Raw genomic sequence first — 18,949 nt, forward strand, 5'->3', positions numbered from 1 at the left:
GTAATGGCTAGACTGGGCATTATATAAAGGTGGATCTGAAAAAGTAATGAACAGAATTCAAGGAAAGCCCAGAGAGTATATGGTGAAAAGTCTCTCTCATGCTTTTGTCTCCAAATCATCTACTTTCTGTGCTAGAGACAAATGACTAGTATCAATTTTATGTAGACCCTTCCATAGATTTTTTTAAATATAAAAATATGTGTATATGTACATGCAAATATATTTTTAATTTTTAAATACAAAAGTTAGCATGATATACACCGTTCTGCATCTGTTTTTTATTACTTGATATATTACAGATTATTCCATACTAGCAGAAAATGAACTTATTCTTTATTATGCCTGCCTAATATTCAATTGTGAAACATGATTTATTTATCAAGTTCCTTACTGATGAACGTTTACCTTGTTTTCAGTCTTTTGGTATTATTAACTATGGTGCAATAAATTACCTTGGGAAAATATAATTTCACACACTTGCAAATATTGCTGTAGAATAGAATAGATTTCTGAATTGGAACTGCCAGGGCAAATGGTATGTGCATTTTTAAAGCAGCTTTATTGAGGTATTTTTGACATACAATAAACTACACATAATTAAAGTGTTCAATTTGATATGTTTTGACATTTATATACAACCATGAAGCCATGACCACAATCAAGATTATGAACATACCCATCTCCTGTCAAAATATTTTTGTGCCCCTTTGAATTCTCTCCTTGTCTGTCCTTATTCCTAACCCATCTCCCGGTTCCTAGGCAACCAGTGATTTGCTGTATTTCACTGTGGGCTAGTTTACTTTTTCTAAAATTATATATAAATAGAATCATGCAGTATGTAATCTTTTGTTCTGGCTTCTTTCACTAAGCATAATTATTTTGAGACTTATTCGAGTTGTTGCCTGTATCAATAATTCATTGTATTGTGTGTGCCACAGGCTAACAAACAAACAAATACCTTTGGTAACTTCTCAGTCACAATATGAACTAGAGCAAAAGAAAACATTCTGTCATTGGACAAAATCTTAAATAGACCAAAGTTTAAACAAACAAACAAAAAAAAACACCCAAATCCAAAGCAATATAAAGTAAAAACTACTGGGAAGAAAGAATTTCCTTCCTATAAGCAATTTGAAATAAAAACTTCAGAATCATAATAGTTACTTTACCATAATTTTCTGTAATAAAACTTCTATTATAACTGATATGGCAATACAAGTCCTGTTGTTCAGAAAACAGTATTATAAGTGAACCAGGAAAATTAAAGAAATACTTGTGTCAGAATCGCATGTTTAATGGAACCACTGAAAATTATCCTTCCTAGAGTGTAAATAAGTCTTGTGGGTGCAGAGGAACTCGTCAGTGACATCTAAAATGGAAGACAAGGTGGGTTTGTTCATATTTTTTGTTGATGTTGTTGGCTAGGAAGTATACCACTGTATGGATATACGATAATTTGTTTATTCATTCATCTTTTGTTTCTGATTTTTGGCTATGACAAATAAAGTCGCTATGAACATCACATATACATCTTTGTATGGATATTTGCTGTTTATATCTTGGGAATATACCTAGTAGTAGAATGGTATATGGTAAGAGTATGTTTAACTTTTTAAAAAATTGTTGGTCAAATTGTTTTTTCTGTATTTTACTATCTTATTAATATTTTTAAATTGAAATATAATTGATTCACATAATTATATTAGTTTCAGGTGTACAGCATACTGAATCAGTGGTATATAGATTATACTCCCCTTAAAATTTTAGAAGATAATGGCTATATTTCCCTTTGCTATACAATACATCCTTGTTGCTTATCTATTTTATACACAATAGTTTGTATCCCTTAATCCCATACCCCTATCTTGCTCCTCCCCAGCCCACCCCCACCCCATCCCCACTTGTATCTACTTGTTTGTTTTCTATATCTGTGAGTCTGTTTCTGTTTTGTTATATGCATTTGTTTGTTTTATTTTGTAGATTCCACATACAAGTGATAACATACAGTATTCTCTTTCTCTGAGTTATCTCACTAAGCATGATACTCTCTAGGTCCAACCACATTGTTGCAAATGGCAGAATTCCACTTTTTTCATGGCCAAGTAATATTCCAATGTGTGTGTGTGTGTGTGTGTGTGTGTGTGTGTGTGACATTTTCTTTACCTGTTGATGGGTACTTAGGTTGCTTACATATCTTGGATATTATAACTAGTGCTACTATGAACACTGGGGTGCATGTATGTCTTTGAAATAGTGTTTTCATTTTCTTCCACTATATTCCCAGCAGTGGAAATGCTGGATCATATGGTAGTTCTATTTTTAGCTTACCTTCCCATGTTTTCCGTACTGGCTGCACTAATTTACAATCTCACCAACAGTGTACTAGGGAATGCTTTTGTCCATATTCTCCCCAACATAAGATATTTGTAGACTTTTTGGTGCTAGCCATATTCACGGGTGTGAAGTGATACCTCATGGTTGTTTTGATTTGCATGTCTCTGATGATTAGTGATGTTTTACAATTTTTCATGTGCCTGTTAGCCATCTGTATATCTTCTTTGAAGAAATGTCTACTCAGGTCTTCTGCTCATTACTTAATTGGGTTCTTTGGGGTTTTTTTTGATATAAAGTTGTACAAGCTGTTAATATATGTTGACTATTAACCACTTGTTGGTTATATGACTTGCAAATATTTTCTCCCATTCAGTTGGTTGCCTTTTCATTTTGTCAGTGCATTCCTTTGATGTGCAAAATCTTTTAAGTTTAAATTGGTTCCATTTGTTCATTTTTGCTTTTATTATTTTTTAAAATAAATTATTTATTTATTTATTTATTTATTTATGGTTGTGTTGTGTCTTTGTTGCTGTGCATGGGCTCTCTTTAGTTGCAGCGAGCGGGGGCTACTCTTTGTTGTGGTGCACGGGTTTCTCATTGCAGTGGCTTCTCTTGTTGTGGAGCACAGGCTCTAGGTGCACAGGCTTCAGTAGTCGTGGCATGCAGCCTCAGTAGTTTTGGTGCATGGGATTAGTTGCTCCACAGCATGTGAGATCTTCCTGGACCAGGGCTTGAACCCATGTCCCCTGTATTGGCAGGCAGATTCTTAATCACTGTGCCACCAGAGAAGTCCCTATTTTTGCTTTTATTTATTTTGCCTTAGGAGACAGATCCAAGAAAATATTGTAATGGTGGACTTATAGAAATAATTTGAGAGTGTTTCATCCTCTATTTTTTTGAATTGTTTGATGATAGGTATTAGCTCTTCTTTATATGTCTGGTTGTATTCCCGTGTGAAGCCATCTGGTGTTGAAATTTTGTTTGCTGGGAGTTTTTTGTTACAAATTCAATTCCACTACTAGTGATCAGTCTGTTCAGATTGTCTATTTCCTCCTGATTCAGTCTCGGAAGGTTGTATGTTTCTAGAAATTGTCAGTTTCTCCTTGGTTGTGCAATTTATTGGCATAACAAATAAATAACTGTTCATAGTTTCCCTTCATGATATTTTGTATCTCTCTGGTATTTCTCCTCTTTTATTTCTTGTTTTATTTGTTCAGGTCCCTTCTCTTTTCTTCTTGATGAGCCTGGTTAAGGTTTATTAAAATTGTTTATCTTTTCTAATAACCAGCTCTTGGTTTCATTGATCTTTTCTGTTGTATTTAATCTCTGTTTTATTTATTCCTCTCTGATCTTTATTTTTTCCTTCCTTCTGCTGACTTTGGGCTTTGATTGTTCTTCTTTTCCTAATTCCTTTAGTTGGAAGGTTAGGTTGTATATTTGATTTTTTTCTTGTTTGATGTAGGCTTGTAGTTACCATAAACTTCCCTCTTTGAACTGCTTTTGTTGCATCCCATTTTCATTTGCTTCGAGGTATTTTCTGATTTCCTCTTTGTGTCTTCATTTGCCCTTTGGTTTTCTAGTAGCATGGTGTTTAGTCTCCATGCATTTGTGATTTTCCCATTTTCCTTCCTGTGATTGATCTAAAACATCCTTTAAAACATCCTAGTCCTTTAAGTTCAAACACATTCCAAAAGATCTATATTTTTACTCCCTTCCCCCACATTTTGTGTTTCTGATTTTACATTGCCATGTTTATCCCTTTACTGATTATTGCAGTTATACTTGATTCTACATTTCTTGTCTTTAAACTTCATACTAGCTTAAGTGATCAATCATCAGCCTTTGCTATATGTTTGCCTTTCATAGTGAAATTTTTCTTTTCCTATAGATATTTACTTCTTGTTATAGCCTTTTTTCTTCCACTTAGAGAAGACCATTTAACATTTCTTTTAGGGTTAGTGTAGTATTTATGATCTCTTAGTTTTTGCTTGTCTGAGATGTCCTTTAGCTCTCCTTCAATTCTAAATGATAGTCTTGCTTGGTAGAATATCCTTAGTTGCAGGTTTTCCCCTGTCAGCACTTTAAATATATTATGTCACTCCTTTCTGGCCTGCAGATTTTCTGTGGAAAAATTAACTGATAGCCTTATGGGGATTCCCTTGTATATGACTCTTTGTTTTTCTCTTGCTGCCTGTAGAAATCTCTATATTTATCATTTGCCATTTTAATTATGATATGTATTAGTGTGGGTCTGTTTGTGTTCACCTTGTTTGGGACCCTCTGTGCTTCCTGTACCTGGATACCTGTTTCCTTCATCAGGTTTGGGACGTTTTCAGCCATAATTTCATTATATACATTTTTGATTCCCTTCTCTCTCTCTCTTTCCTTCTAGAAGCCCTATAATGCAAATGTTGGTTCACTTCCTGTTATCCCAAATATCCTTTAAACTGTTATCATTTTTTAAATTTGCTTTTCTTTTTTGCTGTTCTGTTTGGGTGATTTCCATTATTCAAACTTCCAGATCATTTGTGTGTTCTTCTGTATCACCTCCTCTGCTGTTCATTCCTTTTACTGTGTTTTTCATTTAAGTTACTGTATTCTTCAGTTCTGAGTCATTCTTTTTTTGTTTGTTTTTCGTTCCTTGTTAAAATTCTCACTGTGTTTATCTATTCTTTTCCCTAATTCAGTTAGCATTCTTGTTACTAATGCTTTGAATTCTTTAATTCAAATATTGTTTATTTGTTTCATTAGTTTTTTTTTTTTTTTTTCAGGGATTTTCTCTTGCTCTTTCAGTTGAGGCCAGTTCCTCTCTCTCTTTTCGTTTTGCTTAACTTTTTCTGTCTCTATGAATATAAGTGAAACAATTACCTTTATCACTATCGAAGGGATTTTCATGTGTGGCAGCATCCCTATACAGTCTGCAGGTGCTCAGTGGCTTTGTTGGGAGAGCTGGATTTGACATGAACAAAAGTCGCATCTTTCTTCAGGGCATGCTGGCAGCTATCACCTTGGTAGAGGGTGGGGCTAGAAATTGGCAGCCTAGGTCCAGTCAGATGTGATGTGGGGTTTCCACTCTGTTCAGCAGCCATTACCACCCTCTCGGGGGCAGGTTTGGATCCCAAGTTGATGGAACAAAAGCCCTCATTGTCAAGTCTGGGTTGGCTCTGTTCCTTTTAAGTATGTGCTCTTCCATATCATAGCACCAGTACCCTTACACTAGAGGGTAGCAATGCTGCAGTAAAAGAGTTCCATGTGGGCTTTTGGCTTGTGACAGGGCATGAGCTGTCATGGGCTGGCCTTAGACAGAGGTCTAGTCTGCTTCTGTTGTGCAGCCTGTGCAACCACCAGCAATGCCAGACCCACTGTGTCTGAGTGTCCTTTGTCCCCCACAGTTGATGACCCCTTAGCCTCCACTGCCCCCACCCTTTCGTGGAGCTGCTCTCCAGGGCAGGCATGGCCTGTGTGGACTCTCATCATATATGTAGCATGGGCTCTGTCTGTCTGGATGCTGTCAAATTGGGATCACCCATGAAACTCTATCCATGCAAGCATCTGCAATGGCAACCCCCACTGTGCTCAGATACTGCGCCAGGTCCAATTCACTTCTGTGTCCCATAGTTGAACTCTCTCTCACTCTGCTCAGGTTTGGGCACACACAGGGAAGTCATGGGAAACCAGGTAGCCACTGGAGCAGTCCTCAGTCTTCCCTCTTTTCTCAGCCTTAGTAGCAAGCAAGTGCTTGTATGCTCCTCATGAGCAGAGTTCAGGCTTCCCACAGCCCTCCTGTTAGTCCAAGTTGCCCTCCAACCAGCCAATGGGGCTGGTCTTCCCTGTGTCTGACTCCAGAAGTGGGGCACCCAACATGTGGCTTATGTAGCTCACTCCTCAGAGCAGATCTCCATGAATGCATTCTCCCTTTTACTCTGAGTCCTCTCTGAAGGACACAGGTCCCAACCTGACCACTTTTCTTCCCTTATTATCCAATCCTGTGTGGGTATTTCTTACAGCCTTAGTTATACAGGAGTCTTTCTGCCAGTTTCCAGTTAGTTTCAGTGAGAATTATTCCACACCTAGACATATTTTTGATGAGTTCACAGGGGTAGTTGAGTTCTAGGTATGCCTACTCCACCATCTTGATTGACCAATGTATGTTTAACTTTTAAGACACTGCCAAACTGTTTCCCAAAGTTATCTGTATCATTTTATATTCCCAGCAGCAGTATATGGGAGTTCCAGGTGTTCCAGACCATTGTCAATATTATGTATGGTAAATCTCTTTAATTTCAGCCATCTTAATAAAGGTGTAGTGGTATCTCACTGTGGTTTTAATTTATACTTTTCTAATAATTAATGATGTTGAGCATTTTTTTATGTACTTATTTGCTATTTGTAATCTTCTTTGGTGAAGCTGTTAGTTCTTACAGAATTTTGAGTGTTTTTTATGTATTCTGTATGCAAGTTGTTCATTATATAAATGTTTTATAAAATATTCCCTTCAGTGGGTGCTTTGTCTTCTTATTTTCTTCATAATCTTTCAAAGAATAGGAAATTTTAATTTTGATGAAGTCCCTTGTATCAGTTTTTTCTTTTTTTTAATAAATTTATTTATTTATTTTTGGCTGCATTGGGGCTTCGTTGCTGCGCGTGGGCTTTCGCTAGTTGTGGCAAGCAAGGGTTACTCTTCATTGTGGTATGCAGGCTTCTCATTGCAGTGGCTTCTCTTGTTGTGGAGCATGGGCTCCAGGCACATGGGCTTCAGTAGATGCAGCATGTGGGCTCAGTAGTTGTGGCTCGAGGGCTCTAGAGTGCAGGCTCAGTAGTCGCAGCACACTGGCTTAGTTGCTCTGCAGCATGTGGGATCTTCCCAGACAAGGGCTTGAACACATATTCCCTGCATCGGCAGGCAGTTTCTTAACCACTGCGGCACCAGGGAAGCCCTCAGTTTGTTCTTTCATAGATCATGATTTTGGTGTCATGTCTATGAAATCTTTGCCTAACCCAAGCTCATAAAAATGTTCTCCTATGTTTTCTTCTAGAAGTTTAATAATATTAGGCTTTATGTTGCAGTTTATGATACATTTTGGATAATGTTTTATATGGTATAAGGTATGGATTAAAGTTTATTTGTTTTTCAAATAGATATCCAATTGAACCATTTTTAACTTGGGTAACTATTACCAGGTTGTCCTCTATAAAAGTCACACCATTTTACATTTCTGACAGAAATATATGAGGATGTCTCTCACAGACTCACAATACTTGAATACTAGGAAAAAAGTAGTATCTTCATCTATTGTTAAATTGCTTTTTTAAATTGTAAGTGAGGTTGAGCATCATTTTATATATTTTAGAGCTATGTCATTTCCTTTCTGTGTACTGTTTATTTCTGCCCTCTGTTCATTATTTTCTACTGGGATGTTGGTCATTTTTCTTTTTGTTTAGGAAATTAATTTAAAATGCTGAATTCTCAGCCTTTCCTGGTGGTGCAGTGGTTAAGAATACACCTGCCAATGCAGGAGACACAGGTTCTAGCCCTGGTCCGGGAAGATCCCACATGTCACGGAGCAGCAAAACCCGTGTGCCACAACTACTGAGCCCACGTGCCTAGAGCCTGTGCTCATCAACCAGAGAAGCCACGACAATGAGAAGCCTGCACACCGCAATGGAAGAGTAGCCCCCGCTCATTGTAACTAGAGAAAAAGGCCACGTCCAACAACGAAGACCCAATGCAGCCAAAAATAAATAAATAAAATAAATAAAATTTTTAAAAAAGAGCCTCAAAGATGTATTACACAACCCAGAGAATATAGCCAATATTTTTTTTTTAAAGTGCTGAAATCTATCTGATTGCTTTTGCAAAAATAAAATAGCTTTCAGAGTGTAACACATGAACACTGAATTTCTAAAAACTATTTGAAAAAAATTTTTAATTAATTAATTAGTGTCTTTTTTAACACTTTTATTGGAGTATGATTGCTTTACACTATAGTGTTAGTTTTTGATGTATAACAAAGTGAATCAGCTATCTGCATACGTATATCCCCATATGCCCTCCCTCTTGCATCTCCCTCCCACCCTGCTTATCCCACCCCTCTAGTTGGTCGCAAAGCACCAAGCTGATCTCCCTGTGCCATGCAGCTGATTCTCACTAGCTATCCCTTTTACATTTGGTAGTGTATATAGGTCAATGCTAATCTCTTACTTCATCCCGGCATACCCTTCTACCGCCCTGTGTCCTCAAGTCTATTCTCTACGTCTGTGTCTTTACTCCTGTCCTATCCCTAGATTCGTCAGAACCATTTTTCTTTTAGATTCCATAGATATGTGTTAGCATACGGTATTTGCTTTTCTCTTTCTGACTTACTTCACTCTGTATGACAGAATCTAGGTCCATCCACCTCACTGCAAATAACTCAATTTCGTTTATTTTATGGCTGAGTAATATTCCATTGTATATATGTGCCACATCTTCTTTATCTATTCATCTGTCAATGGACACTTAGGTTGCTTCCATGTCCTGGTTATTGTAAATAGTGCTGCAATGAACATTGTGGTACATGACCCTTTTTCAATTATGGTTTTCTCAGGGTATATGCCCAGTAGTGGGATCGCTGGGTCATATGGTAGTTCTATTTTTAGTCTTTTAAGGAACCTCCATACTGTTCTCCATAGTGGCTGTAGCAATTTACATTCCCACCAACAGTGCAAGAGGGTTCCTTTTTCTCCACACCCTCTCCAGGATTTATTGTTTGTAGATTTTTTGATGATGGCCATTCTGATTGGTGTGAAGTGTTACCTCACTGTAGTTTTGATTTGCATGTCTCTAATGATTAGTTATGTTGAGCATCTTTTCATGTGTTTGTTGGCAATCTCTATATCTTCTTTGACAAAACGTCTGTTTAGGTCTTCTGCCCATTTTTGGATTGGGTTGTTTGTTTTTTTTTGATATTGAGCTTCATGAGCTGCTTGTATATTTTGGAGATTAATCCTTTGTCAGTTGATTTGTTTCCAAATATTTTCTCCCATTCTGAGGGTTGTCTTTTCGTCTTGTATATGGTTTCCTTTGTTGTGCAAAAGCTTTTAAGTTTCATTAGGTCTGATTTGTTTATTTTTGTTTTTATTTCCATTTCTTTAGGAGATGGGTCAAAAAGGATCTTGCTGTGATTTATGTCATAGAGTGTTCTGCCTATGTTTTCCTCTAATACTTTATAGTGTCTGGTCTTAAATTTAGGTCTTCAATCCATTTTGAGTTTATTTTTGTGTATGGTGTTAGGGAGTGTTCTAATTTCATTCTTTTACATGTAGCTGTCCAGTTTTCCCAGCACCACTTATTGAAGAGGCTGTCTTTTCTCCATTGTATACTCTTGCCTTCTTTATCAAAGATAAGGTGACCTTATGTGTGTGGGTTTATCTCTGGGCTTTCTATCCTGTTCCATTGATCTATGTTTCTGTTTTTGTGCCAGTACCATACTGTCCTGATTACTGTAGCTTTGTAATAAATTTTGAAGTCTGGGAGCCAGATTCCTCCAGCTGCATTTTTCTTTCTAAAGATTGTTTTGGCTATTTCGCGTCTTTTGTGTTTCCATACAAATTGTGATTTTTTTTTTGTTCTAGTTCTGTGAAAAATGTCATTGGTAGTTAGATAGGGATTGCATTGAATCTGTAGATTGCTTTGGGTAGTAGAGTCATTTTCACAATGTTTATTCTTCCAATCCAAGAACATGGCATATGTCTCCATCTGTTTGTATCATATTTAATTTCTTTCATCAGTGTTGTATAGTTTTCTGTATACAGGTCTTTGTTCCCTTAGGTAGGTTAATCCTATGTATTTTATTCTTTTTGTTGCAATGGTAAATGGGAGTGTTTCCTTAATTTCTCTTTCAGATTTTTCATCATTAGCGTATAGGAATGCAAGACATTTCTGTGCATTAATTTTGTATCCTGCTACTTTAACAAATTCATTGATTAGCTCTAGCAGTTTTCTGGTAGCATCTTTAGGACTTTCTATATATAGTATCATGTCATCTGCAAACAGTGACAGCTTTACTTCTTTTCCAACTTGGAATCTTTTTATTTATTTTTCATCTCTGATTGCTGTGGCTAAAACGTACAAAACTATGTTGAATAAAAGTGGTGAGAGTGGACAACCTTGTCTTGTTGCTGATCTTAGAGGAAACGGTGTCAGTTTTTCACCATTGAGAATGATATTGGCTGTGGGTTTGTCATATATGGCTTTTATTATGTTCAGGTAGGTTCCTTCTATGCCTACTTTCTGGGGAGTTTTTATCATAAATCGGTGTTGAATTTGTCAAAAGCTTTTTCTGCATCTATTGAGATGATCATATGGTTTTTATTCTTCAATTTGTTAATATGGTGTATCACATGGATTGATTTGCTTATTGAAGAATCCTTGCATTCCTGGGATAAACCCCACTTGATCATGGTGTATGATCCTTTTAATGTGCTGTTGGATTCTGTTTGCTAGTGTTTTGTTGAGGATTTTTGCATTGGTGTTCATCAGAGATATTGACCTCTAGTTTTCTTTGTTTGTGGCATCTTTGTTTGGTTTTTGTATCAGGGTGATGGTGGCCTCATAGAATGAGTTTGGGAGTGTTCCTCCCTCTGTTATATTTTGGAAGAGTTTGAGAAGGATAGTTGTTTGCTCTTTTCTAAATGTTTGATAGAATTCACCTGTGAAGTCATCTGGTCCTAGGCTTTTGTTTGTTGGATGATTTTTAATCACAGTTTCAATTTCAGTGCTTGTGATTGGTCTGTTTTTATTTTCTATTTGTTCCTGGTTCAGTCTCAGAAGGTTGTAGTTTTCTAAGAATTTGTCCATTTCTTCCAGGTTGTCCATTTTATTGGCATATAGTTGCTTGTAGTAATCTCTCATGATCCTTTGTATTTCTGCAGTATCAGTTGTTACTTCTCCATTTTCAGTTCTAATTCTGTTGATTTGCGTCATCTCCCTTTTTTTCTTGATGAGTCTGGCTAATGGTTTATCAATTTTGTTTATCTTCTCAAAGAAACAGCTTTTAGTTTTATTGACCTTTGCTATTGTATCCTTAATTTCTTTTTCATTTATTTCTGATCTGATCTTTATGATTTCTTTCCTTTTGGTAACTCTTGGGGTTTTTTGTTCTTCTTTCTCTAATTGCTTTAGGTGTAAGGTTACGTTGTTTATTTGAGATTTTTCTTGTTTACTGAGGTAGGATTGTATTGCTATAAACTTCCCTCTTAGAACTGCTTTAGCTGCGTCCCATAGGTTTTGGGTCATCGTGTTTTCATTGTCATTTGTTTCTAGGTATTTTTTGATTTCCTCTTTGATTTCTTCAGGGATCTCTTGGTTATCTAGTAATGTATTATTTAGCCTCCATTTGTTTGTATTTTCTACAGTCTTTTTCTTGTAATTGATATCTAATCTCATAGCGCTGCTGTTGGAAAAGATAATTGATACAAGTTCAATTTTCTTATATTTTCGAAAGCTTGATTTGTGACCCAAGATATGGTCTATCCTGGAGAGTGTTCCATGAGCACTTGAGAAGAAAGTGTATTCTGGTTTTTTATGGATGGAATGTCCTATAAGTATTAATTAAGTCCATCTTGTTTAATGTATCATTTAAAGCTTGTGTTTCCTTATTTATTTTCATTTTGGATTATCTGTCCATTGGTGAAAGTAGGGTGTTAAGTTCCCCTACTATTATTGTGTTACTGTAGATTTCCCCTTTTATGGCTGTTAATTATTGACTTATATATTAAGGTGTTCCTATGTTGGGTACATAAATATTTACAATTGTTATATACTCTTCTTGGATCGATCCCTTGATCATTATGTAATGTCTTTCTTTGTCTCTTGTAATAGTCTTTATTTTAAAGTCTATTTTGTCTGATGAGATTTGCTACTCCAGCTTTCTTTTGATTTCCATTTGCATGGAATATCTTTTCCCATCCTCTCACTTTCAGTCTGTCTGTGTCCCTAGGTCTGAAATGGGTCTCTTATAGACAGCATATGTACGGGTCTTGTTTTTATGTCCATTCAGCCAGTCTATGTGTTTTGGTTGGAGCATTTAATCCATTCACGATTAAGGTAACTATCAATATGTATGTTCCTATTAGCATTCTCGTAATTGTTTTGGGTTTGTTATTGTAGGTCTTTTCCATCTCTTGTGTTTCCTGCCTAGAGAAGTTCCGTTAGCAGTTGTTTTAAAGGTGGTTTGGTGGTGCTGAATTCTCTTAACTTTTGCTTGTGTGTAAAGGTTTTAATTTCTCTCTCAAATCTGAATGAGATCCTTCCTGGGTAGAGTAATCTTGGTGTAGGTCTTTCCCTTTCATCACTTTAAATATGTCCTGCCACTCTCTTCTGGCTTATAGAGGTTGTGCTGAAAAATCAGCTGCTAACGTTATGGGGATTCTCTTGTATATTATTTGTTGTTTTTCCCATGCTGCTTTCAATATTTTTTCTTTGCATTTAATTTTTGATAGTTTGGTTAATATGTGTCTTGGCGTGTTTCTCTTTGGGTTTATCCTGAGTGGTACTCTCTGTGCTTCCTGGACTTTATTGACTATTTCCTTTCCCATGTTAGGGAACTTTTCCACTATAATCTCTTCAAATATTTTCCCAGACCCTTTCTTTTTTCCTTCTTCTGGGACCCCTATTATTCGAATGTTCATGTGTTTAATGTTGTCCCAGAGGTCTCTGAGACTGTGCTCAATTATTTTCATTCTTTTTTCTTTATTCTGCTCTTTAGTAGTTATTTCCACCATTTTATCTTCCAGCTCACTTCTCCGTTCTTCTGCCTCAGTTATTCTGTTATTGATTCCTTCTAGAGTATTTTTAATTCCAGTAATTGTGCTGTTCATCACTGTTTGTTTGCTCATTAGTTTGTCTAGATCCTTGTTAATTGTTTCTTTTATTTTCTCCATTCTGTTTCTCAGAATTTTGATCATCTTTACTATCATTACTCTGAATTCTTTTTCAGGTAGGTTGCCTATTTTGTCTTCATTTATTTAGTTTGTAGGTTTTTACTTGCTTCTTCATCTGTCACACATTTTTTTGTCATTTTTTTTTGATGTGTGGTGCTGTATTTCTGTCCTACTGGTTTTTTGACCTGAGACATCCAGCACTGGAGTTTGCAGGCAGTTGGATAGAGCTGGGTCTTGGTGCTGAGATGAGGACATCTGGGAGGCCTCACTCTGACTGGTATTCCCTGGGGTCTGAGGTTCTCTGTTAGTCCAGCAGTTTGAACTTGGAGCTCCTACCACAGGTGCTTGGGCCCAACCTCTGGTCTGGGAACCAAGATGCTGCAAGTATCGTGGTGTGGTTAAAAAAGAAAAAAAGAAGAAAGAAAAAAAGGAGGAGTACAATATCAAAGAATAAAAAACAAAATAAAATTAGAAAGATAAAAAATATATTAGGAAAAATAAAATATAATTGAAACAACTGCAACAATGTAAAATAAAGCCACAACAGAAAAAAGAAAAAGAAAAAAAGAGGGGGAGGGGGAACAAGTGAAAAGGAGAGATCACTAACAAAGTATAAAGAATAAAAAAAAATTATAAAAATAAATGATTTTTTAGGAAAAATAAAAATAGAATCAGCAACAATGAATCAACAAGGTAAAACAAAGCCCTAGTCTAAAAGAGAAAGAAAGAAAAGGAAAGAAAAAAAAGCCTTTGCTCTTGGGGTGTAGTTTAGGCAGGTGTGGAACTTAGGCAGGGGCGGGGTTTCAGGTGGGGTGGAACTTAGGCAGGTGGGGGTGGTGACGTTTGAGATTGGGGTGGGGTCTAGGCAGGGCGAAGTTCAAGCATGGGGCAGGGTCTCTGCTTATGATCTGTGCAGTAAGGGAGGGGCAGCAGGCGGAAAGGAGGGCCTGTGGGTTGCGGAGTTCCCGAGTTTGGAGGTAGGGCCCTGGGTGAGGTTGTGTGGGTGGTGTTTAGGCCCAGCACATTGGAGGGGATCTCCGAGTGTAGAGGTGGGGTCCTGAGTGGTGGTGTAGGTGTGGGGCTTGGGCTCTGCGTGACAGGAGGGAGGCTCTGAGGGCACAGGATTAGGCCCGGGAGCCCAACAGGCTTCCTAGTGCCTAAGTGGACAGGTAAAGCACTGGCCCCATTCCCTTCTATTCCTTCACACCCCTCCTTCACCATCTCCCCCAGGATCTCCCCCATTGCCGCTGGACCCCTAACTGTGGGTGGGTCCCGCTGGGTGTATGAACTCCTCCCCTCCCCCAGCCGCCCCTCATGGGTGCTGGTCCCATAGGTCCGACCTTTACTTTTGTTCCCCCTTCCCTCCCTCCCACTCCCTCAGGACCCAGGCGGTGGAGGGGGCCTTGGTGGGCAGAGCATCAGGCCTGGGATCTCAGCAGGCTCCTGGGGGTCCAAGTGGGCAGGGGAAACCTGGCCATGCTCCCTTTTGATCCTCTGCCCTCCCAATGGTTCCCCAGTTTCCCCCTTCGGGGGTGGCATCCCTTCCCCTCCCCCAGCTGCCCCTCAGGGGCGCCAGTCCTGTCCTGCCTCTATTTCTCCTCCCCCTTCACTCCCCCCAAGTCCCACATCCTACCTGGTCGCTGGGGGTTCCTTCCGTCCCCTTAGGTGTCTGTGGTCCCCCACCGCTGACAGGTAGGTGCCCCAGTTGTGAGGAGACGTGAATTCCATGTCCTCCTAATACGCCATCCTGACTCCTCAATATTTGAACTTTTAACACCCTAAAATAGTGTTTTTAAAGGAAGTCTCAAATTACTTCATTAGTAAACTATTGCTGAGTTAAATGTAGGACTCTAAAATTCAAATCTCCTAATTCACCAAGATAATTTTCAATGACATGGACTGATCAGAATAGCATTTGAAAAGTCCAGAGACACAGTGACTTAAGTGGGCTAATGCTTTACTTTATTTTACTGTCTATATTTGCAAAACAAGACCACAAAATACAAAAACTTGACGCCAGTCATTAAGATGTGTGTCTCAACAGAATGCTTTCCTACTATGAATCTCTTTAGCAGCATCAATGCTATTTGGCAAAAGTATCTATGGGGTTTTGGTCCCTCAACGTCAATAGGCAAAAACAGGGACATGTTATGATGTTGAAACTTAAAGATAATTGTTCCTTGGACTACTCTTGGTAGATGAATTTTAACTAAGGAGGAGCTTAATAAATGCCATAAATTATCTTTCATTAAAGCAAAAACCGAACTGCAACACAGTTTCATAGAATAAATAACTAAAGTCCTTCTTTTTAAAACAAAATTATCACTTTCAATGTCTGTGGGAACTTTTCCTGAACATCTAACAACTAAAACCCCATGTTTATTTCTATTAACCTTACAACATTCTAAGAGACTCACTTGAGAAACACGATGGTTTAATTATTTGAACTTGAATAGAAAATACTCCATCTACTGTGACAAATCATGGTAAATTTAACAGCAATTATTAAGGTATGAAAACGAGTTTTGTGAATTACAAAATTCTTACCAAATCTCTTGGGCAGTTAAGGAAAGTTTCAGCAAAATTTTAGCATTGTCTCTTTGAAATAACTATTTTAAAATATATCAAAAGGCTGGGTTATCCCCCCAAATGTTAATTTCACTAAGTTATTAAATACTTAAGATTTATATACTTTTCTCTGTGTGTGTCCCTCCAGTTTCCAACAAAACTTTCATTTTTTTCCATGGTTGCACATTCTAATTGTCCAAGCAGGAAAGAAACCAGAGTAGGCTCTGACCACATACTAATTAATGTTTACTTGCCCTGCTCTAGGAAAGGTCTAAATCAGGTTTGAAAATTAGGCATTAGTTCCTTACACATTATGGCCATAAAATGCCATTGTTTCTGTATGAGGTCCTCAGGAATGCAATTGCTTACTAGATACCTATTTTTTGCACTGATGACTTCTGGAATAGGGTAGGCTTCAGGCTCAATGAAGTAAAGTAGGGCTAAAGGTGAGCTTCCAGGAGCATTGCAGCAGAAGAGTCTGAAAAAGAGACCTGGAATAATAACTGAAAATCTTTAGAGTATTCTGTAATACTGGTAATTGTCCAAGAAAGAGAATGAGGCAAGCCCACAGCCAGAAAAAAAACAGGGCAGTAATGTGGCCTCGGCAGCACCTGATGCAATGATCCTGTTGGTCTCTTTCTCCTTGAAAGCCTCTTCTTCCTTTTCCTTAGTATCTTTATCTTGGGTTTTTTCTCTCCTATTTGTTCAAGTGCTTCTTCCCCACCCATTCCCTTGGTGGGACCCTTCCTTGTCTTCTTTTCTCCAGAGTGGATGCTCATCCTACTTGATTCTTATTTTTATTCCTTTTTCCTTTTTCCCTGGAGTGTCATCCATATGCTTGGCTCCAACTCTAACGCTAATCTATTGACTCCAACCTGAACAATCCTGTTTCCTCACCATAGCTCCTAATGCCTGTTGTACATTCCACCTGAGTGCTCAGCTCTCACTTGAACTCAATATATCAAAGCAAATTTTGATACTTTCAACAGTTGCTGGCCACACAACACCTGACTCACATCAGTCAGTATGCTGGGCAGAGGAGATAATCAATGAAGAAGATATGCTCCTTATGCTCTTGAAATCCAAAGTCTAGCAGGGGCAATAGGTATTAAGCACGTTTTCACACAATCATTATTCTAATTATGATAGTTAATGGTAAAAGGTATTGTACTACAATCTAGTCTATTTTGGGCATTTAGGAAGGCTCCTGTACAAGCAAAATATTTTAGACTTTATAATCCTTTTATAAGAATGTTTACTTTCCTATATTCTTTCAATAAGTTGGAGAATTCTTTAGGCCTGTCCTTTCTGATTCATTCTTAAAAATGGATTTCTTACAGCAGCTTTGAAAAATCAAACTCTCTGAATTAGCAGATTTAGTGAAAAGCTACTTGAAGAAACTTCAGGTAAATTTGGCAACTGAAAACATTTATAAAAAGTAATAATGCTTAGGGTGATAATAATAATCTGGTGATGATGGTTTAAACTCTCTAGCTCTATTTTCTCATGTAAGCTACCCAAAGTAGCATTCCAAGGAGTGCCACTTATCTGTCAAGTAATAATTTTAAATTACTTATATAGCTCATATTACTAAAGGGGATCCACATTCACTATAATTCAATCACATGGCCTTCCCTGAACCATTCTACCTTACTATGCACCTCTCCTCCTTGAAGCTTGAAAAAATATATATATATATAGATATATATATATATCGATATATATACACATCATCTTTATTCCAACATTATTTAGTCAAACTCCTATTCATCCCTTATGGCCTATCTAAAATGTCACTTCCACATGGAAATGTCCAATAAATACTTTGCATTGGTTTCAAATAACTAATCTAACAGGGCAACTTACTTTACGCACAAAGAAGAGTCAAAGATGAAATTCTGAAGATGGCGGAGTAGAAGGACGTGCTCTCACTCCCTCTTGCGAGAGCACCAGAATCACAACTGGCTGCTGGACAATCATTGACAGGAAGACCCTGGACTTCACCAAGGAGGGTATCCCACGTCCAAGGACAGAGGAGAAGCCACAGTGAGACGGTAGGAGGGGCGCAATCAGAGTAAAATCAAATCCCATAACTGCTGGGTGGGTGACTCACAGACTGGCGAACACTTATACCACAGAAGTCCACCCACTGGAGTGAAGGTTCTGAGCCCCACGTCAGGCTTCCCAACCTGGGGGTCCGGCTATGGGAGGAGGAATTCCTAGAGAATCACACTATGAAGCTTAGTGGGAATTGATTGCAGGACTTTGACAGGACTGGGGGAAACAGAGACCCCACTCTTGGAGGACACACACAAAGTAGTGTGTGCATCGGGACCCAGGGGAAGGAGCAGTGACCCTAGGGGAGACTGAACCAGACCTACCTGCTGGTGTTGGGGGGTCTCCTGCAGAGGCGGGGGGGTGGCTCTGTTTCACCGTGGGGACAAGGACACTGGCAGCGGAGGTTCTGGGAAGTGCTCCTTGGCGTGAGCCCTCTCAGAGTCTGCCATTAACCCCACCAAAGAGCCCAGGTAGGCTCCAGTGTTGGGTTGCCTCAGGCAAAACAACCAACAGGGAGGGAACCCAGCCCCACCCATCAACAGTCAAGTGGATTAAAGTTTTACTGAGCTCTGACCGCCACAGCAACAGTCAGCTCTACCCACAACCAGAGCCTCCCATCAAGCCTCTTAGATAGCCTCAACCACCAGAGGGCAGACAGAAGAAGCAAAAAAACTACAATCCTGCAGCCTGTGGACCAAAAACCACAGTTACAGAAAGATAGACAAGAGGAAAAGGCAGAGGGCTATGTACCAGATGAAGGAACAAGAAAAAAACCCAGAAAAACAACTCAATGAAGTGGAGATAGGCAACCTTCCAGAAAAAGAATTCAGAATAATGATAGTGAAGATGATCCAGGACCTTGGAATAAGAATGGAGGCAAAGATTGAGAAGATGCAAGAAATGATTAACAAAGACCTAGAAGAATTAAAGAACAAACAAACAGAGATGACCAATACAATAACTGAAATGAAAACTACACTAGAAGGAATCAATAGCAGAATAACTGAGGCAGAAGAACGGATAAGTGACCTGGAAGACAGAATGGTGGAATTCACTGCTGTGGAAC

This window comes from Balaenoptera physalus (genome assembly GCF_965194825.1).
Source record: "Balaenoptera physalus genome assembly, chromosome: 13".
Classification (NCBI taxonomy): domain Eukaryota; kingdom Metazoa; phylum Chordata; class Mammalia; order Artiodactyla; family Balaenopteridae; genus Balaenoptera; species Balaenoptera physalus.